The 6,000-nt window shown below is 45.6% G+C and overlaps 1 protein-coding gene across 3 annotated transcripts in view; it reads left to right on the top strand.

Annotated features, from left to right (window-relative positions):
- Positions 1–1,149: 1,149 nt before the first annotated feature.
- The window catches only part of LOC141993592 (G-protein coupled receptor 83-like), a 28,970-nt gene continuing 24,119 nt past the window's right edge, over positions 1,150–6,000 (top strand). For all 3 annotated transcript variants that reach the window (XM_074963142.1, XM_074963140.1, XM_074963141.1), the window contains exon 1: positions 1,150–1,331. The gene's annotated coding sequence lies outside the window, so the exon portion shown is untranslated. The remainder of the gene's footprint in view (positions 1,332–6,000) is intronic.

Here is a 6,000-nt window from a genome sequence, read left to right as displayed (position 1 = left end):
CTATGCAGACATCTGGTGCTGAAGCAAAGAAACAAAAGAATCACTAAACGATGGTGGGTGTTTTTAGTTAAATACATAGATTGGTTCCTTTGGTGTTTAGCTGAATAATACAGCCACATGAGGGTGTGTGTGCCTAGGCTGGGTCGACTCTAAGTGCATACGTAATGTTATATTAGAAGCAAGAACTCTAATACAACCAGTGTTAAAATCACCTCCAGCCTGTGTATATTGCACATACAGTGAGCTCCATTTTGGATTTTCTTGTCTCTATTTAAAAAACAAAAGAACATCTCATGGTGGCTTGCATTTCAACCCAATTCCTTTTGGTTGGAGAGAGTATGTATCACTAGTCTGAAGGCTACAGAATAAGACAGTCCAACTGGCAGTCTCTTCCTCCTGCCTTGATTCCAGCACCTCCTTCGGAATGATGTGATTCGGATGCCTCCCTGTCTTCTCTTCTTTACCTGCCTGAGAAGGTCACTTCTGCATGTCCATCTCCCGGCAACCTGGAACTGAGCTAATCACTTTAGGGGGGGAGGCAGGACCTGGTTACTGTCCGATTTCTCCAGGGGTTGACTGTAGGATTGATTTTGCAAACTAATGATACCTAGCTGTTATGCAGAGCATGCAATCCACAGATCTCAAAGCACTTTACCAAGGAAGGTGAGTATGTTTAGCACAGGTGGGGAAACTGAGGCATGACGCAGCAAAGCGACTTGCCTAAATAACCCATTCAAAAAAAGTCAATGTAATTTAAGCAGCGAGATGCCATATTGATGGGCTCTACAGGAGAAGGTAGCTAGAAAGCGGGACAGGCAGGCAGCCTGGCAATCAGCATATAGAATATCAGGGTTGGAAGGGACCTCCGGAGATCATCTAGTCCACCCCCCTGCTCAAAGCATAGCCTCCCTCAGTCCTTGCTCAAGGCACTCACCGTGCCCTTAGGGCTGCAACCTGCTCGGCTGGGTTTGCTGGTGCGGTATCCACACCGGCTGCTCAGCCGCGCGCTGCAGATCGGCAGGGCCCGCCGAGGGCCGGGAGCCCTTTGTTTTGTGAACGAGAGCAGGCACCGCCCATTGCCTGCTGCTGCCTCTGATTGGCCGGGCAGCGTCGCACGTGTGGCCAGCTGAGGGGGAGCGGGCGGTAGGCACCATGTGAGAGTGCAACAGGCTGGTCCTCTACCCCTCCAGCCTGCTGCGGCGGGCGAACAGGGCTAGGAGGGGGGATCCCGGGGATGCAACCAGCCTCTCGCAAAGTAGCGGGACCAACGGAGAGCCGCTCCTCCGGGCCAGGAGCTGCTGTGGTGGCTGCGAGACCGCTCGCTGCAGCAGGTGGGTAAAGAAGCGAAGTTAAACAGGTAGCAAAGGGAGAACGAACGCTGTTTTGCTGCGCTTGGCTCAGTGTAGCAGCTCTGCGAATTTAGCTTCTTGGGGAGGCAATCCGCATTGTTATCACACACTTTAAAAAAAAAATGGACAGAGTTTGTGTGTGCCACTAGCTTGCGATCTCTGAGGGGTTTGTGTGTGGCTCGATTGCACTAGTTACCTGGGGGTGTTGGCATGCATTTCACTCTATTGTAACTGTGTGTGTGTGTGTGTGTGAGAGAGAGAGACTAGACTGCAAAAAATATCCAGGATTGTGTATGTGTGAGTAAGAGAGAGAGAATGTCACTAGATTGCAGTACTTCCCTGGGTGTGACTTTTCTATGCTCTCTGAAGAGACCCGTTGAATGGAAAGCGTTTTATACAAAACATATCACTGATCGCTCAGATCAGGGTGTGAAGCTGGAATGTACTTCTTTGCAGATCCCTAAATAAATTCCTAACTGGAAACAGAGAGAAATCCCGGAGACACTGCTGCAATTGTTGGAGGATCTATGTTGCTGCCCTTATTTTTTTAATTGGAGACACTTTTGTGACAGTACTTAAAGAAATTGCCTTTTAAAGCTGATGTAATAATTCTTGGGGATTTCTGTACAAAATCAAGCAAATGTGAGTGGAGGGCAGAATGAGAAATAAGTTAAAGACAAGGTAATTTGTTCTCCATTAGATTTTGCCTGTAATCTGTGTATAATTGGTACTTTTAATAAACTATTTAATAAAATCAGATATTTGCTTTTACCCTGGGTTGACAAAGCAATGGAGGAACAGTTTCAGTAATACTTATATATTCAGAATGGGATTTAACTGTCAGGTTGTGACTGAGAAGATGCTTGTTAAACAGAAAAGATGTTTTTAAACAGTTAGACATATGTTCAAAAGAGATGGTGATGCCTCATAAAGGAAACATGTAAAAATGTATCTGAAGCTGTCTACTTCAGTTTTCCTCCAGATAATATATAAATCTATAGAACTATGAGCTAATGTACAAAAACCTGCTTGCTAAGCAAGCTCTCTTCACACACAAAAACAGAATGTTTCAGTTATGACAAGAGCACAATCTAGGTTTAGCTTAAACACACACAAATAGGAATTTCCATCCCAGATCAGACCTGTAGTCCATCTGATCCAATATCCTGTCTCCAACAGTGGCCAGTACTGGTTACTTCAAATGACACTGGAAGAAACTCTGTAATGGCCCGTTTAGGTAGGTTGGAAAATCCCACCCTACCTAAATGACTTAGACACCCAAGTGCTTCTGGCTCAAGTGGGGCTCATGTGCCTTGGACACTTTTAAAAATTCCACTTTTATAGAATAACCTCTCCTCAGGGGAAGTTTCCTCCTAACCTCCACCACTTTCAGGAGGTCTGTCAGACGTATGACTGGCAGACCAGATCTGGCCCCATAGTGTATGTATGCGGCCCACATGACCTAGCCACATTCTCAGAAACTCAGCTTTCATGTTTAAAAAAAAAAGTAATTATCTTTTATGGTTGCAAAGAAAACCTTCCAAATGTTAAACCAGTGTAAACTGACACAGTGTCTGCTTGAGTCTGGAGAGAGCCTGATAAGATAGCTCTGAGGGGTGTGAACCAACCCACTCCCCATTCATCTAATTGACACATCAGATACAAAGCCCATTCATGATACTTCAACATCAGCATTAACCATTCCATGGCAGATCATTCTAGCAGACAGAACAGAAAAAGGGGGTGGGGCGGGGGGGGGGGGGGACTAAAGCGCTAGAAGAGCTGGGAATTGCTGCAGGAATGGAAATGCAAAGGAAGGAGTCACGGAGACTCTCAAAGATGGGAAGAAAGAAAGAGAGAGAAAGGAGGATGGAAAGGTCAGACCTAGTGGTGGCCTAAAGGGGAGCAGAGTGATGCTGAATAGGACAACAAGGAATTGATTAAAGTTACTACAGGGTTCATATCCTTTTCACACTCTTTCTAAAATCCTTACTTAATGTAAATCTGGGTATTCTCATTATCCATATAGACACCCAGTCCTTTTAGAATCCTGCTAAGCTCTTGGCTTCAAAGATATCTTGTAATACAAGTTTCATGAGCTAATTGTGCCTTTTTAAAAAAAAATAAAAAACAAAACACAAAACATAAAACACACTCCTTTTTTGTTTGACTTCTGCTGCCTTTCAGTTTCATTGAATGTGCCCTGGTTCTTGTGTCATGCAAAAGCAAAACACCATCACAGTCAAAGGCTAACCACCCCACCCAGTATTATTTCGGTGTTCAGAAAATCAGAATTTTTTCCCCCTGTTTTATTACTCCTGCTGTACGTTAGCAGCTAAAAGCTTTTGGATTTCCCCTATAGTCCATCTTTCTCTCTTGTGAACAATTTAATGGGTAGAAGAGTGCATTCAATGAGCTGTTTTCAGGATTCGTGCTTCCTTCAGTCTCTCGGATACTTTCTTCCAAGACCTGTATTTGTATCCACTTGTTTTTATAGACCACCCTTAACACTGTCCCAAAAGACTTTCCAGAAAGTCAGGCAGACACGAAGGAAAAAGATATTCAGACATGCAGGGAAAGCCATGCCCCCTTTCTAGCTAGCATTACCCACTTTGGTCACTCTTCTGTATCCTTACAGAGCCCCCACACTACATATTATACACATGTATTGCCTTGTTGTATCCTTTCTCTCCATCCAGTCTTGGCTTCCTTTCTTCCATCATGTTCCCTTACATGCTAGAGGGCCTTCCTCTTCTCATCTGCCTTGCACCCTCATGTTCTTCTTTCATATCGAATGCACTTCTTCCAGCAGTCCTTTAATTCATCAGTAATTCTCACAACCCACCTTCCCTCTGCAGTTATCCTGTGTCTTATCTAGCTTTAAGCATGTGTTTTTCAAGGCAGGGAACATCTCCTGTTATGGCCCCAATGCTGCATGGAGTTCTGTGTAGGTACCATAAGGGAACTCACCATTAGTGGTGCCTCCTCCTGGCTATCCTGGGGATGAGCTCTGGCCAGGTATCGAGCCCTTCTCTAGTGGTGTCTCTCCTGGCATATCCTCACTCTAGGAACCGCAACCTCCTCTTCATGACTCCCGGGGATAGTGTATGGTGACCCAGCTGAAGGGGAACAAACTGTCCCAGGCAATCTGCTGTCCCCTGCCTGGTTGGTGCCACATTCCCAGTGTCTGGTAGGGAAACCCAGGCCTGTCCTCTACTCCAGGTTCCAGCTCAGGGGCCTTCTGGTCAGCAGCCAAGGTCTGCATTCCTATTCCTTGCTGCTATTCCCCAGAGCCTTCACCTACCTTCATGGCTTCCCCTCTCTCTGAGTTTGCCAGCCTCCCAACTCCCTCCACTCAGCAAGTGACTACATCCTACTTCCCAGTAGCCTCCTTCTGTTGCCAGCTAACTAGCTTTATATAGGCCCCACCTGTGGAGTTAATTGGCCTCCCTGGCCACCTTAACCCCTTCCAGTCCTGTATGGGGTGTACACTACATCACAGTAGGCATGGGGCAGAGCTCCTTGCAGCATTTGGGTGCATAGTCGTAGAGCAGCAAGCAAATATAAGGTGCTATCACAGAGATTTTTATTACTGATAAACAGTTCTGGGAGGTGGGGAGGAGGGTAAGTCAGTGCCCTGTGCTTATGCTGCATTAAAAGGATAGTGTATACAATGGGCAAGAAATATCATCCTCTGGGAACAACACAGAACTTGGGTATTGGGGTATCCCCCAGCACTGGCAGACAGCAGTAGAAATACAAGACTGTGGGTTTGGTCAGTTTGGTGAAAGGGTCAGAAACACCGGCCAATAAATTCCCCTCCCTTGACCCAGCTAGGGGCAACATTTATTGGAAACAAAAGGGAGGCAAAGCTTTAGAATTCTTGCTTTCCACAGGCGTTTATTGATTGTATTTGAGATTTACAGTCTCTGTGTGGGATCACATTTCTCCTTAACATTTTTTACTGAGTTTAGTGGGTGGTGAAAGATGCCAGATTGGCAGGCCTGACCCAGTCACCTGCTTATCCTCTTAGCAGAGATAGCACAATGTAAACTTCCCCCACAAACTGCTCTCACACTGTGCTTCATGGTTGAAATAGAAGGACCACCTGGAAGGGAGAATTATCTATAGAGACTGGCCATTTGAATTCACTAAACTCACCACCCATTATACCTGCATGTCTAACTTGGTATATTGTGGCTGGGGCACTGGATCATTCAGTGAGTGTACAAATTGCTCACTCTACTGCCTCTTACTAGACCACCTGAAAAAAATAGAGGGCTAGAGAGAGAGAGACACACAGAGAGAGAGAGAGAGAGAGAGTGTGTGTGTGAGAGAGAGAGAATGTTTCCCCACTTACAAGCCTTTGAGCAGCTTCAAACAGCTACTATGTTTTAAAAAAGAAAAATCAACCTGCCAAAGAAGTGTTTCCTTCTTTGCAGGTTACCCTGGCACAACAGTGACAATAGTTAGGTGACATGTTTAAAGTACGCGGCCTTGGTCTTTGTCCCAGTAGAAAGCCAGAAATCTCTCTTGCCCAACGGTTTAAGGCTAAGCCCCAGAAGCTTGTGAGGTATACAGTCCTTAAAAGTGTGCGATTCAAAGCTATTTTAGGAATGTTTCCTTTCCCTCTGAGGCCTGTTGAGTTGCA

This window comes from Natator depressus, chromosome 9 (genome assembly GCF_965152275.1).
Source record: "Natator depressus isolate rNatDep1 chromosome 9, rNatDep2.hap1, whole genome shotgun sequence".
In the NCBI taxonomy this organism is placed as follows: domain Eukaryota; kingdom Metazoa; phylum Chordata; order Testudines; family Cheloniidae; genus Natator; species Natator depressus.
This window is presented reverse-complemented; position numbering and strand designations above follow the sequence as displayed.